General features: G+C 45.7%; 1 protein-coding gene across 1 annotated transcript in view; it reads right to left on the minus strand.

The window, feature by feature from the left end:
* Positions 1-21,211, minus strand: part of PRMT3 (protein arginine methyltransferase 3) — a 919,521-nt gene that overhangs the window by 390,974 nt on the left and 507,336 nt on the right. The gene's annotated exons all lie outside the window — the stretch shown is intronic.

Here is a 21,211-nt window from a genome sequence, read left to right on the forward strand (position 1 = left end):
CTCTTTCTGGTGGATACTCTAATTAACCCCAGTGTTTTCACCCATAGAATAATACTCCCCCCCCCCCCCCCAGGTACACCTCCCCACCATGACGAAATCTGTTCCTTTTTTCTATGCCCTATCTTACTAACTCACGGCGAGACACCAGACTGCTGAGGAGGTGCGGGAAGTTGTATTTGATGAACGTTGGCATCAGTTTACAATAATCCTTACGGGTTGTATTTTAAGAACAATTTCGGTTTTGCTGCCCCCTGGAGTCAGACAAGCACATCCAGAGGAGTACACAGTTAGAAGTTTGAACAGCTTTTGTTAACACTAATGTAGACACATTGATGACCCTACGAAAAAGAGTTGTTTGCTGACAAACTCCTTCCGGGCTCGGAGGAGTAGATTTATTCTTATGAATATCCAACTACCAAGGGCTGTCGCAAGCCCCCTTTTTGTCCTGAAGAAGACCCTACTTGATGTATCTACAAACACATATACCCACAGGGTCGAAACGTCGACGTGCAACCATCTCATGCCCAGGCTCACTACAGTGATTAATTTAGAAAATAGTGGTAGCTAGAGCGAAAGACTGGAAAAGGGCAGAGAATGTATGCTATTGTCTTGTTTACTGTCTGAATCTGAAAGGTCACTCATTTGCACTATATATCACCACAGTCACCCACTGAATTGTCTTTGTATCTGTTATTATGTTCTCTTTGTTAGACAGCCCCTATTATTATTTTCTACATAAATTGTTCACAAAATTGACGAGAATAGAAAATCAATACAAATAATTTAATAAATATATATTTTTGCTAAAACTTACAGTAGGTGTGGTGCATTAAAAAATGTCCAGTACAAATCATAATTGATTGTGAAAGAAATGCTTTGGTTTTGAACAAGTACCCCATGGTACTTACCCACCGGAACCGCTTGTAGGTTTGTAACTATTAACCCAGGTTCCGAGGGAGACAGGGTGACCCAATTGAACTTAATGGTGAGGAGGGAGAAAGATGTTGGTGACAGACCCGCATGAGATGTACCTCTGGTGTTTGGGCTCGAAGTTGTGAGAGTAATGTGTCCTCATGCACCCATAGGCGATTCAAGAGAGTGAAGCAAAGCTGTACGCAACTGAACATTATAAGTAGCCAAGCGAGTCCCACTCTATCTTGGCCACCTGGTAAATCAATCTATAAGGAGAAATACAAGAGGTCATAGTGGGACTTGACTCCATCCTGCCACTCACTATCCAAAGAGAAGTTGCATGGGGTCAAGTCCACACTCGATCTTGCTCCCAATCCCTTATTGAGGAGCAGATTTTACAATAGCTGATTGCACAATTAAGCATGATGTGCCTCGACTTTCCTAGGCCATAGATGACAGCAGAGCAGGCCGTGCCTTTAAGAAGGCCATGTGCTACAATTCTGGCTCACTCTGGTGGACCTTCAGGCCACAACAAATCTACAAGGGCCTCCAGTTGAGTCCGCTCTGTGCCATCTGAGCCCCACAAACCCACCTCAGGTTTGGCAATGACAATGGTGCCGACTTACATTACAAGACAAATTATTGTACTCCCTTCCATGTTCGTCTCCTGCGCCAAACAATTATTCTTTAGACCAAAAGATCCCCTCAAGGCTGTATGCTGCATTTAAAAAACAACTATAAATTAACTACATGGATTCCAAAGATTTGTAACTAGTGCAGTCACCCATTTGCCAATTCTTCCTTCTCGTCCATTGGGCCCATTACAGGTTAGCACTGTGCTGTGCACAATGCTATAAAGACTTCCAATTCTAGTCTGGCACTTAAAAATATTTAGTTTATGCAGCACTTTCATCGTATCTATTAGACCTGTGAGCCTTATGGTGGTCTTACTCCAAACATTTTGCTTCTCCTCCTCCATTTTGCTGAACTTACTCTTGTTGTCCTTATAAGTCTGTGCACTTACTACGCAGCACAAAAGTGCTTATGCTCCCTACCCTAAAATATAGTTAAATTGTACCCAGTTGGCATATTTAATTTAGTACATGGTAGAGTGGTATACCATCTACCCGAGATCTGTAAATGAAATGTGACCAGTAGGCCTGCAGCACTTATTGTACCACCCATTATACGTATTATCTGACATATGGGGGATTTAAATACGTAGAATGATCCACAATTCTCTACTCTGGATGTCTGTTTCACTACGTGTCTTGAGGACGGCTGACACGATGGCCCGAGCAGCTTTTGAATAAGGTGATGAAGAACTCACTGCTGGGGACCACACCAACGACCAGCAGAGCCAGTCTCCACCTCCGGCACATGGACTCACAGATGCGGACTCCGAGGACAGTTTGGACGATGAGCTCCAGGCCGGCCCATCTGGTGTACCACAGACCCAGAGGTCCCAGGCCTCCATCCTCGCCAACACCACCTCTGCTGCAACAACAACTCCTGTGCCTACGGCTATAAATAATGCATATCTCCAGAGCGCGCAGCGTAGGCGCGCAGCGGGAGCGACAGCGGAGCGCCGGAGGTGCGCCAGAGGTAAGCCCGTTTGCGCCCGTTCGCGCTCGGTCGGGCTCAGGGACCAGAACCTCTGACCAACCACCTAGCGGCCTATATACTTATTCCCGCTCGACTCTCCTTGCACTTAATAATGCCCTGCCATCCTTATGTACTCACTCTGTGAATTTAGCGACGTGTCGCCCCTTCTGTCAACATTGCCCTTTTAGACCTATGGAAGTGGATATTAATACAACAAAAGCGGAAGGTGCCTTGAAAATGGCTTTGGTCAATTGTCGATCACTTTCTAAACACGCAACTGAAATTTCTCTGTTAATCCAAGATCTCGGGCTTGATATTCTTTTTATAACATAAACGTGGCTGGGATCCACGTCTGGCCCAGACATCGTCCAGGCCCTTCCTCCGGGATATCTGATCCAACACAGGGACAGAGAACTCAAGGTTGGAGGAGGGATAGCCATACTTTATAAGGAACACCTAACCTGCCGTATGACAGACAGCGCCATCCCTGATTGTGAAAGTGCACAATTTTCTATCACAGTATCCCCAGAAGTGTCATTCTCAGGACTTTTAATCTACCGTCCGCCTGGCTCAATCGGACAATTTCGGGAAGGAACCATTGAAACTACTATAGAGCTAGCCAGCAGGGTTTCAAACTTTATAGTACTGGGAGACTTGAATCTTCATTTCAATAATCCCTCAGATACTATTGCCACAGAACTAGCCAAAGATTTAGCGTCATGTGAACTGAATCTGATAGTCTCACACCCTACCCATTCTAAAGGGAACCTCTTAGACCCCATATTCTCAAACATTTTGGATCTAATATCAGCCGAGCCATACTCCATTCCTTGGACAGATCACATGGTTATTCCTTTCATATGGAATATGCCCACACCCGGCCTAGCCAAACTACCTAGTACAACGTTGGGCAGGCGGTGGACGAAATTAGAAGCTAATGACTGGGTAGAGGCATTGAAAATAAGTGAACCCCAGGCCAATCAGGATATTGATAGGGCAAATACGGACTTTAACCAATGGATCGAACTATCATTGGACAGCGTACTCCCAAAAAAATCTATCTCCAAAAAGCAAGGCCCTACCAAACAACCCTGGTTTACTCCGGAATTAAGGTCCCTGAAACAAGAATGCAAACGGTTGGAGAGGCAGTGGCGAAAACACTTTGAGGAAGAGAAAAAAATCAAATATAGATTCGCCTTAAAGAAATATAAATCTGCTCTTAACGCGGCCAAATCCATCTTTTATGCAGAAAAAATTGAGGCCTCCGCCAACGCCCCAAGAGAGATGTTCAAGATAGCTAAATCTCTGTTAAAAGCCCCCGATTTGTCATCATCACCACTCGGTACGGAGGAAGCTGAGGCTCATTGTAATAATCTGGCGAATTTTTTTGCTGAAAAAATCCAAAAGATTCTCCTCTCCCTTCCTCCTCTTCCTCTGGAAGAACTAATCCCCCCTTTGGCAGACGGCACGGATAGTATCTCGCCCTGTCTCCCCTTCTTTTCTCCCCTCAGTAAAGAGCTCCTACCCCCGCTTTTCAACTCTATAAAAAGTGGCTCCCCGCTAGATCCCGCCCCTATGAACATCTTAAATCAAGCCCTGCCCAATATCAGTACACATATCATTCATTTAGTTAACACTTCACTTGAATCTGGGAAGGTACCTCAAGACTGGAAACTGGCCATGGTTAGGGCCTTGTTAAAAAAGCCACATCTCGACCCCCTTGATTTCTCCAACTACCGTCCCATCTCCCTGCTCCCTGGCATTAGTAAACTTGCCGAGAAATGGGTAAATAAACAACTAGCATCCTTTCTGGAGACCCATAACTTGCTTCACCCAACTCAAACTGGGTTTCGAAGAGGACAGGGAACGGAGACGGCACTGTTGAGGGTGGTAGAGGATTCCAGGAGGATTCTGGACGCAGGTGGCAGCGCGGCCATTATCCTCCTGGACCTCAGCGCCGCCTTCGATACGGTGAATCACCGTGTCCTCCTGTCTCGTCTCAGGGGGATCGGTGTTAAAGGCAGGGCACTTATGTGGCTGAAGTCCTTTCTTGGCAACAGGTTCTTCAAGGTCTTTTCAGGAGACAGCTGCTCCTCACCAATACCATTACAGTGTGGGGTGCCACAGGGCTCCTCCCTTAGCCCCACACTGTTCAATGTGTATATGGCGCCCCTGGCAGAAGTGGTAGCTCCCTTTGGAATCCAATTAGTAAGCTACGCTGACGACACCCAGCTAGTTGTTTCTCTCAATCAGGTGGAGTCCCTCCCCTCCAATCTCTGTTGTTGCCTGGAGGCGGTAGCAAAATGGATGGACTTGTCCCACCTTAAATTGAATGGAGGAAAAACGGAGCTGATGCTACTAGGGAAAAAGGCCACCTTTAACAACTTGATACATTGGCCCTCCTGTATGGGTCCTGGACCCACCCCAAAGACCGAGATAAAGAGCCTCGGGTTTTGGCTGGACACAGAGTTGTCATTTAAGATCCAGGCAAGGAAGACAGTAGCCACCTGCTTCGGATTGCTGAAAACAATTCGAAAAATCCTTCCTCAGCTACCCGAAACAGCTAAGAAAATCATAGTCCAATCTCTTGTTTTATCCAGGTTGGACTATGGAAACGCGCTCTATCTTGGAGCCCCTGTTTCGGTTATCCGGCAACTTCAGGTTGCCCAGAACTCCGCAGCACGACTACTCACGGCACCAGCCATCGTTCATCAGCCAGACCCGCGCTTTGCACCTTGCATTGGCTCCCCATAAAGGAGCGAATCCATTTCAAGACACTCTGCACGGTCCATAAAACACTCTACGGAAGAGGCCCCCACATTCTAGATGACATGATCAGGCCATACAAACCCACTAGGAACCTTCGCTCAACCCAACAAAACCTTCTGACAACTTCTAGGATTAGCAGGGCTCGTACAGGGGGCCGTTTGTTTTCGTATAACGCGGCTGGGCTGTGGAATGCTCTTCCTCCACTTCTTCGTCAAGAGCCTAACCTACTTACCTTTCGAAAAAAGTTAAAAACGTTCTTGTTCCCAAAAGCTAGATAAAACAGACCTGCATCTTTAATTCATCTTCTTCTGGTTGGTCTTAAGCGCTGGGATGCTCCCGAGTGGCCACGCGCTATAGAAGAGCCTTTTAATAATAATAATAATAATAATAATAATAATTAATGTAGCACAGTAAAACATGTTCCAGGTCTGCCACTGAAGCCTGAAGGCGGGTATACACTGCCATGTCGACTTGACATTAATACCCCCTTGCCAAGCCTTAAACTCCCCTTTTATTACATATAAGTCACCCCTAAGGTAGGCCCCAGGTAGCCCATAGGGTAGGGTGCAGTGCAATTAAAAGGTTGGACATGTACTTTTACGTGTTGTGGTACTGAAAAACTCCTACATTCGTTTTTCACTACTGTGTGGCATACCCCTACCATAGGACATAAAGTACTTTAAAGTCCACATTTGTAAAGCGCACAATCACCCGTAAGGGTCTCTAGGCGCTGGGGGCCGTCAGGAAGATTAAGCGAGCTATTGCCCAGAGTCACATGGTGCTGGGCTAACCTGCCGCCGGAGCCGGGGATCGAACCGTGGTCCCCAGATTCCAGCGTCAGTCGCCCTGGCCGCGGCGCCACACCTCTCCCTGACAGACAACATAGGACAACATTGGCGGTTCCTTATTAAGCTTTCATTTCCATTTCAGATCTGTTAGCCATGGTTTTTTGGGGGCTTTGGAATTGTAAAAACTAAGACCGAACGTAGAAAACTTCACTGTGGCTTCGACCGAAGGCTATCCAACGAACACACTCCCTTCTAAGATATCTGCAGCCTTATTCACTGAACCTTACCTTCTTAGACACTTTTCTCAGAATTTCTTCCAAGTCCGAAGGCCTAATGCACTTCGTGTATCCGAACCGCGCTCTATCGTGATCGGCTATATTGTTCACCTTAGACCTGGTCCAGCGCGACTAGATGTCCACAGTTTGCACTGTGATCTTTTAGGTGCTAGTTTTCACAAAAAACCTTTAAAAATTCATAACTAATAATAATAATAATTAATTTTGTAAAGCACCTGGTTACGCCATGTCGGCGTGTCCCCGTGCTAGGATAGGTGGGAGAGGCAGAGCCACAGTATATAAGATGGCATCAAGCATAGTTATTATTGTGAGAACAAGTAAGTTTTGAGATCCTTCCTAAACGTCATCTCAGATGCCTCCAACCGGAGGTTAAGAAGGAGTCTATTCCAGTTCTCGACGCCAAAAGCAGAAAGGACCTACCACCCATCCTGGCCTTCTTGACCTTCAGGACTAACAACAGGCCAGTCCCGCTAGATCTAAGAGGCCGTGCAGGCGTATATGAGGTGAGGAGACTGCTCAAATACATGGGGCCAATGCCCTGGATAATGCGATGGCACGTGCAGAGAGTCTTAAACAGCACTCTCTTCTGAACAGGAAGCCAGTGAAGCAAGTTTAAGGCACTTTTGGAGGCAACCCTCCTGGGTAGCATGAGGACCAACCGTGCCGCGGCATTCTGCAGCACCTGTAGTCTGTTTACACATTTAGCAGTAGCGCCAAGATAAAGTGTATTGCCGTTATCCATACGCGAAGTAACAAGTGCATGCACCAGCTTCTTCCTGGCCTCAATTGGGAGGAGATCCATGGTTTTCCGTAGGCCTTTAAGGGCTCTAAAACACGTCCCCACTCAGCGTCTAGTATGTGGTTCAAAGGTAAGGTCAGAATCCAGCCAAACACTAAGGTGCTTCGCCTGGGTGCATGGTATAGGGATAGGGCCCAAACTTGACGGCCACCATGCTGACGGCCACACTGACAAACCACCTCCTACCACAAGCACCTCGGTTTTAGCTCCAGTAAGTTTCAGGCAGTTGTTTGCCATCCAGGAGGCAAGCTCCTGCATGCATGCCCTGAAATTGGAGGCTACCAAATCCTGGGCCTGCGATAGGGAGATCACCAGCTGTGTATCGTCGGCGTATGACACGACCCTGATTCCAAAACCCTCCACTATTTCCGCCAGGGGGGATACATAAAGATTAAATAGGGTGGGACTCAGGGCAGAGCCCTGTGGCACACCCTGTTCCAATTTAATGGCCTTGGAGTAGTGGAGCCCTGTCTGATCTGAAAACAGCGCTCCACCAGGAAGGATTGCAGCCATTTTAGAGCTGGCCTGAGACGCCGCCCTTATTCAGACACTGCAGCAAGGTGTAATGTGCCACAGTATCAAAGGCGGCACTCAGGTCCAGGAGAATTAAAGCCATTGTTTGCCCTTCATCTGCTCCCTGTCTAATTGCCTCCGTGGCCATAAGTAAGGCAGACTCAGTAGAATGTAGCGCCCGAAATCCAAATTGAGAGGGATGCAGGAAGCCGGACTCTTCCACATGGTAGGTAATAGCGGGGCCACATTATCTAACGCTTCAGTTATACGCCTCTCTAAATTGAAGCAAGCATTTTCAATGTCAGTGCCCCCCGGAAACCCACCCAGGGCCAGGGATTTATTAAACTCGTCTCGTGCGAAGCCCGTCCATTTACGACAAGGCCGATTCAGAACGGGTTGATCATGGACTCTAGTGTCTAGGGCCTTCACCATCAAGGGGACCAAAACATGGTCTGACCAGGGAATAGGAAGGGGGGTAGAAACTTATACACCCTCCCAGTTGGCAAACACAGGATCCAGTAGGTGGCCATGCTGGTGGGTGGGAGCATGTGATTTCAAACTTATCTGTAGCGCCTGAAGTTCCTGACAAAGGTCAGCAGCCCCCCTATTCAGGGGATCCTCCAGATGGAGATTGAGGTCACCCAGCAGTAGGAGTTTGTTATTTCGTAAGGCTAGGTGCGTAACCCCTTCCAGCAAACTGGGCACAAATCGTGTTTGTGAACCAGGTGGTCTATAGACCAAAGCCACTTTACTGTAAGGTAAGGACTGATCGTGATCATAAATGAGCCCACCTCACTGTCGGCTATAATGATAGGTTCAAGTGAGCATCGGAGTGGGTGTTTAAAGATGATGGCTATCCCTCATCCTCTGCCTGTCAGCCTATCAATCCTAGTTAGCGTATAGTCCTGAGGTAAAGCCTCAAGGATTTCAGGCTCTGAATCAGAATCCAACCGTGTCTTCCTGAGAAACAAAAGATCGAACTTCCTATCAACGAGACGGTCAAAGATGTACAATTTGTGTTTGCACACAGATCTGCAATTCAGCAAGCCGCAGCGTAGCCCTAAGCTCCCTGGTTGTAGCTTTCTTGCAGGATTATAGCTGAAGGCGCAGTGCTGACAGCCACCTTCCTGATTAGCCGTCATGCTATGCCTACATGCACTAGCTACTGCGGGGCACATATCGTGTAATTGTGCCGAGTTCAGCTGGATTCTGACCCCGGTGAGACCAGGGGTTCTGGCCCCAACCCCCGTACGGCCGCGGACGGGCTTGCCTTCGGCGCACCATCGGCGCGGCCGCTTTTGCATATGACCTTTATCCCACTTCACCTCTAGCCACTAGACTGCTAACCGGCCCACCGGAAGTGCCTTGGCTCTCCCTTTCTCGCCCTCCGCGCAACGGCGCTAATCGCCGCGTCGGACCGGGGCGGGAAGGAGGGAAGATTGAGCTCAAGCCCCGAGAGTGAACAGAGGAACCACCAGCTTTAGGAAAATAAGCAGGAGGAGTGGCAAGTAACAACCCCCAATGTGTTCCCTTAATTTTAAAAAGTAGTTAGATTAAAATTCGCCCACATGAGATTGCAAATAATGCACCAGCAGTTATGGGCTCTGCCACCGCCCACTCACAACCACTCACTCCGGTTCTACTGATTGGATTTGTGGTGCTTTGGTGTCAGATAATTTATTAAAATGTACTCCATTTTTCTAAATGGGTTCGGGATTTTTCTTGTGTATTTATCCCACTTAATTTTTCTTTGTGTGCTACATAAATAGTTCACACATTGCCTCTAAGTTAAGCCTAACTGCTTTTTGTGTTAAACTAACCAGGGTTAAACACAGGGTAATTCAGTGACTTTTTGTGGTTGATCCTGCAAATGTGTGTGGCTGTTGCTTGACCAGGCTCACACCCCAGTCAACTAATACCCAATTTCACACAATATCGATTCATAAAAGGACAAGTGGTATAAAAGAAAAACCTTAGTACTAAGAAACCATCAGTACTGATAGCTAAAGGGTGTGAGATATCCATTTTACAAAAAAAGTTGTAGGACAAATAAAACTGAAAAATGATTCTACGATTTAGTGGCATTTATTCAAGATCTAACGAAGGAGGGCGGCTCAGTTGGGGGGGGACATACCAAAAGGACTTGAGAACTGGAAAAGAAAGATATAGGAAGATACTATTAACATATTATAAACTATGAACAACCTCTCTTCTCCTCATCAGATTCTAATACCACCTTTAGCGATGATAACCTAAATCTTATCCTGTCGCTTCCTCTATCATTAAATTAATCACAGACTCACTGCAATCTCACAATGGATGACCCTATGTCTCCTTTGTGGAACTCCTATAAAACTGAGGTCCTTTCCTTTTCCTCTGTATCTGCTTCCTTCATAACACCATACACTTTCTGCCGGGCACCTGAATATTCTCTTTAGTTGAAAGCTTTGAGGTTCTCTTCAACTCTTCAAGTGAATTTGGAATCTCTTATCGGGGTCACAGCCACAAGTACAAAGAATAATGCATTATAATAAGTAAGATATGCCCATGACTCCTATTCCACACAGTCAAGCACTAATTATTACACTAATTAGATTAATATAACAGCCTGCTCATTGACGTGATTTAATATGTCATCTCCTTATTGGATATGGTTGTTAACTCTGCATTCAGAACCATATTCAACATGCCCAGGCACACATCTACCATTCCCTTTTGCCATGAAAGTGAGTGGTTCTCAACAAAAAAAAGTCTGCTACAAATTGGTGACAATCATTTAAAAAGTATTTCATGGTACGTCTCTTGATAACCTTACCTTGACAACACACTGACACAGTATGCACACACTTTAGGAATCTACAATTTGCCACTCAGTCTTCGCTGGTCACAGGCTTGTGCAGCATCCAGATTCCAATTTTTGTACCTTTTAGGGCACCCCTGCTGGAATTCACTATTGAGATCCGGCTGAGCCCCTCACTAACTTCAAGACAACCTTGAAATGCATTCTGATGTGACTGCACTGAATTACCAATTATTGATGCTGATTGTACTGTAAATAGGCATACTGTGTTACTATGCCATGCATATTAACCCTGGCCGGACAACTACGCTACGCTCGCTTAGTCTGTGCTACTTCGCACTACAAGAATTGAACGTAGCACAGTGCGAACACGGGTATTGTAGCAGTCACTTTTTGCTTGCTCGCGGTCCTCAACGTCAAGTTGGCAACCGCGAGCGAGCAAAATGACACCCCGGCAAGACTTTTCCCTCCTTCGCGATCAGCAACATCAAGTTGGCGACTGCGAGCTTGGAAAAGAAACGTTCCGGCGAGATTTTCAACGCGGGGAGGTCAGGTTTCTCATTGCGAGTGGTCGCGTATGCTCGCGACCGCTCGTGATGAGAAACTACCAGTCCGCGTTGAGAAAGCTGCCGCTCGAGTAAAAATCTACTAGAGCGGCAGAAAACGACAGCTCGCACTGTGCAAGATGCCGTTTTCAATGATTGCACAGTGAGGACAAGCTTCCGGCACTGTGCATTCATTGCGAACAGCGCACTACACAGTTCGAGTAGCGCTACACGTAGCTTGCGTAGTGCGAAGTGCACGTTGCGTAGCTACGGGGAGCTCTACTTCGCAAACTATGCCCAGGGTTAAATTGCATATTTGCCGCCTTCTTTTTCCCAGAATGGGTTTGGCTATCTACATCAATCGTCTACTCCCATCAACCCAATGGAAAATATTAATGGGAGAATGTCATGCTGATCTTTATAAATAGATACAACTAATGTAAACTTTGTTTCTAGGGTTACAAGGTGTCCAATCTTTCAGGAAACACTATGAAGGGGCACTGATCTAGGATTCAAGTTGTAGAAAATGAAGCTGAAGTTTACAGGAAACTGTCGAGTTACAACTGATTTCTCGAATTTGCCTGCAACTGCACTAACTCTTTTTGTCCAGAGGGTCTTCTACAGAACTCTGACGAAGGACAGACTTTAAGAACATTCTGCAGTATACAAGGACAGGAGAGGAGATGCTAAAGGATGGTCCATTGGCAGGGCCTGGGCCCCTCAAACCTACTGGCACCAAAGAGGCGAGCTATCCTAGCAATTAGAGCTGCATTTCAGCTTCAAAGCTTAAAACAGGACTCTAGACACCATTTTTGTCACAAGTTTATGTAGGTCAGATAGCGATTTTCAGCAAAGTGACAGACTACTGCTCTAGAGAAATGCGTTCTATCCCAGATGTTTCTCTCCCTAAGTCACTTCTAGGGCCAGCCACGTTAAGCACACCAATGGTCAAAGGGCATTTATATCGCTCAGACCTCCTTGCCTGTTCTTCCCATTCCAAGTTTGCCTGCAATGTTCCTGGTTAGGCGACTCTCTATTAAAATCATTGTGGTGTTATGGGTTCTACTCACGGGGACTGTAACCTGGGACTGCTAAAGCAAGTTTTGATCCATTTCTCATTCTTTTATGTGGGTTTGCCTTTGAAGCCAGTAACTGGCCTCCTCATCCAGAGAAGACAAACACATGAAATGCAATGCTCTGTGAACGTCAGAAGGCCAGCAAGGAACGTAAATGGCCTTTTTGCTAAACACTGAGGCAAATTTTATTCAGGCTATTTTACATATTGTAAAATACGGATATGTGGCACAATAAAAACCTAAATATTTTTCATAATTAGTTTTCTAGATGGCACAAATTTGAGTTTGTAGTTTCTTCCAAAAAGAATTTAGAGGATAAGAGAGTTACACTTTTAAAAGTAAGTCTTTGCAGCTTTGCATAGAAAACATAGACTTTCCAACCACATATTATCTGTTCAGGTATAAGTGGGAAAAATACTGTATTGTACTGCAGTATTAATATAGCGCTTACTACTCCTATGTTGGGCGCTGGTACGCTTGCCTACATTACGAGCACTCTACACCGAGTAGGATGTGTGGTTGGAAGAATTAAATATTTGTTTTGAACCCATGTTTCCATGTCATGCGTAATGACCACAGAGATGCAGATCCACAGGATGCATGCACCCCACCGCGGTTTCAGCGGGCTGGCCATCGCGTTGAGGGAAACTTGGAGCGCCATCTTGGGGGTTGAGAGGGAACGCTTGAGATATTGGACGAGCGCTCTAGCAGTCAGGCTGACTGGCTAGAGCCTTATATAATCCTACTATGGTAGCGCGCAGCGTGTGCGCGCTGCGTGTGCGCCGTAGCATCGAGGGAGTCACGCCAGAGTCCAGCCCGTCTGCGCCCGTCCGCGCTGAGGACGGGCTGTTGTCTGGGGCGGTTGTGGGGGTTCCCCCTCCAAGCAGGTACTCCTGGCATGCTCTGCTGAATCTCCATCCGACCTGGAAGTCCTGTCATCATAAATTATGTCCAGAGGACTTTCTTATTTCTCCCCCTTGCGCTTGCCTTCTGTCAGACTCCGCTAGGTCTGTTTCTCTTACTGGCCCTATTCCGGCCGCAAATGATCATATCACGGCCAGTTGTGCTTTAAGGGAACATGGATTTCTTTTGAATGCACGATCTATTATAAAACATAATGTTGCCTTTAAGGACTTTGTCCTAGACCGAAAACCCTCTTGGGTTTTTGTTACAGAAACCTGGGCCAAAGACTCCTCGGGCCCTGATCTGGTGGAAGCTGTCCCAGAAGGCTACACATTGGTCAGGCAGGAAAGAGTAGGACGGATAGGGGGAGGGTTAGGCATTCTGTTCAAGGAGGGTCTTGTATGTCATACCATCTCTTTAACTGACCCTCATGATGCCTTTCAGGCCCTTTATTTTTCTTTAAATGGTCCTTATGTGATTCCATTTACGGGTATCCTCATCTATAGACCACCGGGGTCCAGAAAAGATTTTGCACAAAATCTCCTCGACATTTTAGAACCCTACTTCGGCCGTGAGCATCTAACGATTTTGGGGGATATGAACTTCCATTTGGAGAATTTGGAGTCCATGGAAACCCTCTCCCTCCTTGATGCCTTATCTGCCTGTGGGTTACAACAGCGAGTAAAGGGGGCTACTCATCAGGCAGGTCATACGCTTGACGGGATCTTTTCGAATGACGGGAGGCTGACCGTTAAAGACCCATTTCCCCTCTCGTGGTCTGATCATTTTGCTGTCCCCATAGAGCTGATCTTTACCCCCCTCGAATAGTAAAGTAAAGGATGGGAGTAAAATGGTATCTCGGAAATATTTAAAAAATATTTCTAATGATTCACTTGCCCTGAGGATCCCTAGTGAGGCCATTTCACGGGAGGAAGATATAGGCAGGGCCGTACATCAACTAGAAACCGCTGTCTCAGCAGCAATAGAAGAGTTGGCCCCGGCCTCCATGCGCTATTGCGCCAGGAAAAGACCATCGGCCTCCTGGTTTTCTGAGTCGTTAAGGCTCCTTAGGCAGGGAGTTAGGAGACAGGAACGCCTCTGGCGGACCTCCTGGGACCTTAGGGATAAAGTAGCCCATAAATCATTACTTAGGAGGTATAAGGCTGAGGTTATTAAAATCAAGCAGGAATATTTCACAATTCGTACCACCTCCCAGTCCTCCCCGAAAGAGCTTTTTAAAATCGTGGATTCTCTTACTTCTCTGCAGATGTCTGACCCCGTTGTTGGGTCTCAACAGCTCTGCAATGATATTGCCCAATTCTCTCAATCTAAAATTGGAGATATCCACTCAGCGTTAGAGCTTCAGAAGATCTCATTATCCACCCTTCTCCCTACCTCCCCCCGTATTGGTGGCTGAGGTTTCTTCATAGGCTAGCCTGTGTAGCTTCCCTCCCCTTTCTCTATCTGATATGGAGAGGCTGCTTGGCAGGATCAAGTCGGGCTCCCCGTTAGACCCCTGCCCTCTTAAGCTCCTAAAGCAGTGTAAGGAGACTCTGCTGCCGCCACTCTTGGAGATTATGAACAAGGCCATGAGGGAAGGTGTTTTTCCATCGCAGTGGAAGAGGGCAGTAGTGAAACCAATGCTGAAAAAACTTACGCTGGATCCTGGGGTGTTAAAAAACTTCCGCCCCATCTCCCTGCTCCCAGCCCCTGCGAAGATGCTGGAAATACATCTGAACCAGCATCTTTCAGCTTTTCTGGATAACTCCGACCTTTTAGATCACTCGCAGCATGGTTTCAGGAGGGGGTACAGTACAGAGTCGGCCCTCGCCACTGTGCTCGACAAAATCCGCACCAGGGTGGATAGGGGCCAGACTACCCTGCTTGTCCTCCTGGATCTTACAGCTGCATTTGATACCCTCTCTCCCTCGTTATTAACATCTCGACTGAGGGAGATAGGGGTGGAGGGGTCTGCACTTGGTTTGCTGACTTCATTCCTTGATCGGAGAGAACAGAGAGTCAAGCTGGGAGAGTTTCTATCTCCATCCCTTCCTGTGCACTGAGGGGTTCCTCAGGGGTCGGCATTAAGTCCGACCCTTTTCAACATCTATGTAACCCCACTAGCCAGGCTTATTAGATCTTTCTGGATGGAGGTAGTCTCCTATGCCAACGACACACAGATCTTGGTGTCTCTCGCACAGTCTGTCACCTTGACTGCCTCCAATTTTAGATCTTGTATGGAGGCAGTCGCCCAATGGATGATTAACAACTCATTGAGGCTCAACGGCGAGAAGACGGAGATTCTGGTGTTCGGAGGTAAGGAGGAGATATGGTCTGCAGTACAGTGGCCCACCCTGTTGGGAGCCTGTCCAGCACCCAAGGGTCTAGCTAAGAATCTGGGTGTCCTGATTGACCCTCTGCTTAGTATGCAGCAGCAGGTAAATAGAACAATTGCTACCTGCTGGGGGGTGATCCATATTCTAAGGAAGATCAAACACTACCTGTCTCCGCAAGCGAGAAAACAAGTAGTGGTAGCTCTCATAGGGTCGAGACTGGACTATTGTAATGCGCTGTATGCAGGGATCAATACGGGCCTTCTGCAGCGCTTACAAATGGTTCAGAACGCAGCAGCGAGGTTTGTTTTAGACCTGCCCAGACGTTCCTCAGCCACTGCCGCCAGGAAACTCCTTCATTGGCTTCCGATGGAGGACAGGATTCTTTTCAAAATTCTTTGCCTGACATATGGAGCCCTGGCGACAAATAGGTCAGGAGGAATTGCTGACCTCTTGGTCCCTTATAGTCCATCCAGAAACTTACGCTCTGCCAAGAAGTCTCTATTACGTACACGCCGCATTAGGAGAGCCAAGTGGGGGGGCAGAGCTTTCTCGACTTTAGCACCAAAATGGTGGAACTCCCTACCGGATGAAATTAAGTCTCTGCCTACTCTGCACGCCTTTAGAAAGGCTTTGAAGACTCGTCTTTTTGCCAAAGCATACCTGTAGTTGTTGTCTCTGCCTTTTTTGAGCATTCTGGTTTGTTAGGCGCCTTGATGCCTTCGGGTTTTAGTTGCGCATTATAAGTTGCTTTTCATTTCATTTCATGCGATGCAGTGCATAGCAGTATGGTAGAGATAAAGTGTGAGAGGTAGTCGCACAGTTTTATGGTTTTCAGCATGCTGGTAGCTTTGAACAGCTCTCCAGTTCCCTTTATGGTATTTCATATGATATTGTTTGCTTAGCTGTTTTGGGGACTGTACAGTGCTGGTGATGGACAACCCTGATAGTAGATATGTCTTATGTGACTTTATGAGGGATAAGTTATAATTTGTTACTGACCGCTGCCTACTATAGTTTTAGTACTATTGAGGGTCATAACTGCTATATATGCAATTCCATAACTATATGATACCACAGCGTACCATAAGTCATCCCTTCTTAGCTTACCTGCATATTGAAGGCAGTTAGCTGTTTTCAATTTGTGGTTTGGAAGCTGAGGATAGCAGAGCTTCCACAAGAGGATGGAGGACAAGATGATAGCAGAGGGGAATTCATTTTCCTAAGTGGAAATGATGGACCGGATCCAGAGGATTCTACAGGTGATATTTCTAAATTTCATTCATTAATAGAAATAGCTGCCAAGAAATTTTACCTGTACACACAAAAGAAGGGGCGAGAAGTACAACTTCCCAACTGTCCTCCTAAACTATAAATCTGACACGCACAAAGAAGTTGATGAGGTAAGATTCAAAGGTCTCTCTCTACTAATTTATTGTGGGTCTCCTAGCTAAGGTTAAAAACACACCATGAGATGGTCTTGAGGTATAATCACACTACCATCTCTCCACACTGTCTGTCTGATGTTTTAGCCTACCATCAATCGCCACTTATCGTTGGTGAACTTATTCAGGACTAAGATCCCTTAAATCACTGTCAACATCAGCCAATCCTACTTATTAGTGAACTGTGATATGATCATATCATGCACGACCTTAGTTGTCACTTCATTTCATAAGACCAGGAATTTTCTGAAAAACAAATAGACAACATTGCCAATCTTATCCATATAGATTGTAAATGTATGCACTCCACTCATTCAAACGTATCAATTGTGGTCTAATACTCTTAAAATGTATTGTGTCATGAACCCCAAATAATTCAACATGCACAAACACAGCTACATCGCGAGGAACCCCACAACTCTCTTGTGTTTGCATTTAGGTGGGTTTAAAAGTCAGAATTAAAATCGTAAGTTCAGTTCTTACCCCGATATCTATATGGGACGGTGACAGCAGCAATTTCAGAGAGAGATTCAATCATTTTGGAGGTCAGGGATGTTCATATTTTCCTCAGAGACAATCGGGATACGATCAAGGATACTCCTTTAATCGGAACTAAAGATAGTCTTATGGGAGGTCTTCAGGAAGAAAGCATGGTTCAATATTTTCCAGGTCCATGGAAACCTAATACAGTCCTCAGTCAGGCACTGTTACCTTCTTTTGAGCCTACTCATAAAGCAGACTTAAAATTTGTTTCTTGAAAAACATAACTTCTCCTAGCGCTAACATCCGCGAGGAGAAAGGGAGAGGTTCAAGCATTCAGTGAGCCTTTTAAACGGTTCATGAAGGACAGAATAATTGTCAGAACCACCCCATAATTCATTCCAAAGGTTCCAACTGAGTTTTACCCTCTTAGATTTTTCTGTCCAAACTCATCTTCAACTGCATTAAGATTTTTACATTCTATGGACTTAAGTAGATGTCTCAAATTAAAATATACAATACAAAGTCTATGTGCACATCAGACCAGCTGTTTGTGTTGTTTAGTCCGCCACAAAAAGATCAAGCCCTGTCTAACCAGGGTATAGCTCGTTGGCTCTCAGCCTGCCTCACTTTCTGTCATAGCAAAGCAAAGCATCCTCTCTGTGGAAGAGTAAGGGTGCATTCCACCAGGGACATGGCTTCAATTGCGGCATTCTATCCTGGGGTGTCCTTGAAAGATATTTGCCATTCAGCCACCTGGAAGAACAGGCATACGGTCACGAAGTACTGCTGATAGATGTGGAACCAGAAGCTGATACAACAGTGGGACAGGCCTTTCCGAGAAACCTTTCAATGCAGGTAAGCCCGCTTCCCACTTTGTTGTATTTCATAATATGTCCAGCTTGCTATTCTGATTCAAACAATTAAATAAATAAAATATCCAGGAGAAGAAATTAGTTATCCATCTTTAACTCCAGTTCTCCAACATTGAAATCTTTTATATATTCACCTGCAACCCTATCGCCTCCCTGGTCAGAGGATCATTGTATTTTATTCTCACATTTGTGCTTTGAAATCTGAGCTACGGTGGTCCCTAGGGGGAGTAGGAGTGCTTAAGCTTTCACCTTATTAGCTGTAGTTTGGGTTCTTTCTAATACGGTGAATGTGCTACTAAAGATACTACGTTCTTTCAGGCCTATGGCCCTTTTACATTGTACACTGTATATTTTTACGCTGTTTACTGCTACATTAATGTACCGGGATTTCAAGCCTGATGACCGGGATGATTCAAGCATGTGAATATATAAGCGTTGTCAATGTTGGAGAACTGGAATTACAGGTAACTAACACATTTCTTATGCCTCATTTATCCTCAGGTAGTCCACTGTTGTCTTTTAAGTTCCCTCCAATGATAAGGTCCCAGTCTATAAGATGAAGGATAATGCCACTCATCACAAGGGAGATTGAGTACCATATCATTATCAGCTTAAAATAAGGCATTTACCAAACGTAATTCCGAAACCTTGATTCCTTGCCCTAGATCTATTTTCACTAATGCTCTACTCTCAGCTCATGCCTTATCGAGGTTGGGAGAGGAATGGAACATTAAGGAAGCATGAGGACATGGAATGTATGGTCTGTTGTCTTGTATCTCCTGTGCACTATGCTTCATGGGCAGGGCCACTGGTACAGTCTCAAATAGCCCTTCTCCGGATGGTCTCAGACTGACATGCAGACTTAGAGTCTAGGGTCTTTGATTTCGGCTCTCCGCACTTCTTCCTGGAATTTCTGCTCCTATTAAATGGTATTTGTTCCCAGTGTTTCCTCTCTTGCAGATACGCAAAGAATAGTGCTAGTATCCAGTACAGGGTTCTGCAGCCATCTACTCTCATTTTCACTTTACACTTTGATTCCAGGGTCAACGTCAGCTATATCCAAGTCAGTGCAACTAAGGACTGGACAGCCAACTCGTTTCCACTTTTCATGCCACCTCCACAAGTGGGCACACGCCTCCCACAAACTATCTCTCCCTCTCTGTTTATCACTTCTAACACAGTTCCTTCCCATAAGAGGTTGCACTTCAGTCTGATGCCAGCTTTGTCTTTATCCTGCTTTGAACACTTAACTCACAAATATACATGAATTTTCTCATACACCGTTACTACACGTTAGGTAACTCCACTCAGTTCGCGGAGTTTGCAAAGTTTTCTGCACATCGCGAAGCTTGCTGAGTGCAGAAAACTGCACTTTGCGTAGTGTAGCAGAGTTTCCCTCCCACTCACGCTCGCGAGCTGCCACTCGGGTATAAATTCTACCTGAGAGGCTGGAAGACCAGCGTGAACTGCAGTTCGCACTGCACTCTGCTACTTGCGGAGCTCCGCTGAGATTTTTTGTCACTTCGCGAAGTTCCGTGTAGCAAAATTCCGCGAACTACACCCAGGCTTCTTAGGTACTCACATCCCAAGCTATTCACCCCCTCTCTCCCCCCCAACCCCCCACCCTCACGGACGTCCATTCAAACGCTAGTCACCTTCTAGATCTGTATGGTACGTTTCTTTGTTTCGAGAATAAGTTCTCCTGACTAAGAGGTGAATGCTGCAGTGAATACAACAATTACCATCTCTTCATACTTGGCTGTTACTTATTCTTCAACTCCTAAGAAATTAAGAATCCCCCTTAACATGATGTATGGCTCATGGATATGAATATATTTAATGTCCTTCTTCTGCCCGGATAATATGGCACTACAGTGATTAAATATCGCCAGAGAAGCATCCCCGTCATTTCAAAGGTTTGAAGGCCTACATTTTGCGTCTTCGAGAACCACGGACACGCCATAAAAAAATACGGCATAAATGAGGGTCACAATATATTTCACATCCATTTCCAAGCGGTAGTTTTCAAGCTAGGGTCGCACTGTACATTAAACTCCCATGCAATGTAAAGGAATGACCATGGATGGCCCCTTGGGAGGCAATCCCAGCGGGCTGCAGAGGACGAGATGGCGCTTTCAGCCATGTGTACATGACTGCACCCGTGCTTCCATTTTCCACTCACTGCTGAGCTATAAAATTGCTTTTTTTAATCTTTAATTCGACGTGGAAGGTTGTCGACATGGAGGAAACACTGAAATGAAATTTGTGGGATATTACGTAAGCCAACAAAGTGTGAAAGATGAAAGGGCAAATGTGCATGTAGCTGGAGGGGATAAATCACCTTCTCCCGCAGAAGACAAAAAACTGAAGAGTAAAACAAGCCCACAGAAGACGAGGCATTCAGTTATAGGCTGTGTGATCGGATTGAAAACATGACACCAGAACTGAAAAATGATGACACCTTGTCCCAATCTTTGTGATATGTGTGTCGTGTGGACCTACCGGATGACTTTAATCCCTATAGTAGAGATACCATGGTCGCAATTGAGTATGTGCACAAACACACGCACGCACACACACACACGCACACACTTACACCTGGGTGGTGCAACTGGTAACGGCATGCCAAAAACCCATACAATGTATTAATGTAGTACACAAACACTACTTGTGCGCCTAATACCCCATTATTAAGCTGAATCTTTAAATTCGACACATAAGCACTGCAAGCGCCCAGCTTTTTTACGTTTCTCAAATACTACCAATGAGGATACATTATCTTGTTTGGGGCTTCTCCATTGGCTGCTCTGGGGCACCAATTTAATAAGAAACATATAATCAAAATAATCTGTGCAGCAGATCACGGTTACACTACAGGCATACTAGTGATCCTGCCTGTAAACAGTAAAGGCACAGATATATGAATAATATTTACAATCTCAAATAACTGAATTTAAATTAGAAATCCAAATTATTACTTACAAAAAGAACATGTTATTATTAACTTAAAGGATGTAAAGGCAGGGGCACAGAGGAAGCAGTGCATTCATGCGTGAACCCTCAGGGGGTGCA

This window comes from Lissotriton helveticus, chromosome 3_2 (genome assembly GCF_964261635.1).
Source record: "Lissotriton helveticus chromosome 3_2, aLisHel1.1, whole genome shotgun sequence".
In the NCBI taxonomy this organism is placed as follows: domain Eukaryota; kingdom Metazoa; phylum Chordata; class Amphibia; order Caudata; family Salamandridae; genus Lissotriton; species Lissotriton helveticus.